Source organism: Bombus impatiens, unplaced genomic scaffold (genome assembly GCF_000188095.3).
Source record: "Bombus impatiens unplaced genomic scaffold, BIMP_2.2 scf_0095, whole genome shotgun sequence".
In the NCBI taxonomy this organism is placed as follows: domain Eukaryota; kingdom Metazoa; phylum Arthropoda; class Insecta; order Hymenoptera; family Apidae; genus Bombus; species Bombus impatiens.
This window is the reverse complement of record NT_176514.1, coordinates 905,372-905,583: the sequence shown is the minus strand read 5'-3', so window position 1 is coordinate 905,583 and position 212 is coordinate 905,372. Positions and strand designations below refer to the sequence as shown.

General features: G+C 66.5%; 1 long non-coding RNA gene across 1 annotated transcript in view; it reads left to right on the top strand.

Moving 5' to 3' along the window:
• Positions 1 to 212, top strand: part of LOC117151145 — a 19,642-nt gene that overhangs the window by 5,820 nt on the left and 13,610 nt on the right. The gene's annotated exons all lie outside the window — the stretch shown is intronic.

Genomic DNA, 212 nt, shown 5'->3' with positions numbered 1-212 from the left:
GGTACCAGCCACGAACGCATGCCTCTCTAAGACGTGCTATATCGCCCGACCAGCGGCAGACCTGCGTGAGGTATACACGCTTCGCAAGTGCGCGTGCACGTCCCGCCTTAGCCTGCCTGCCTCCACCTCCGCAGGAGGACCCACCTCTCAGGCAAGGACTTCCATGCCAGCCCCAGACCCGGCAGGCCCCCCGGCCCCCGCGTCCTAGACAG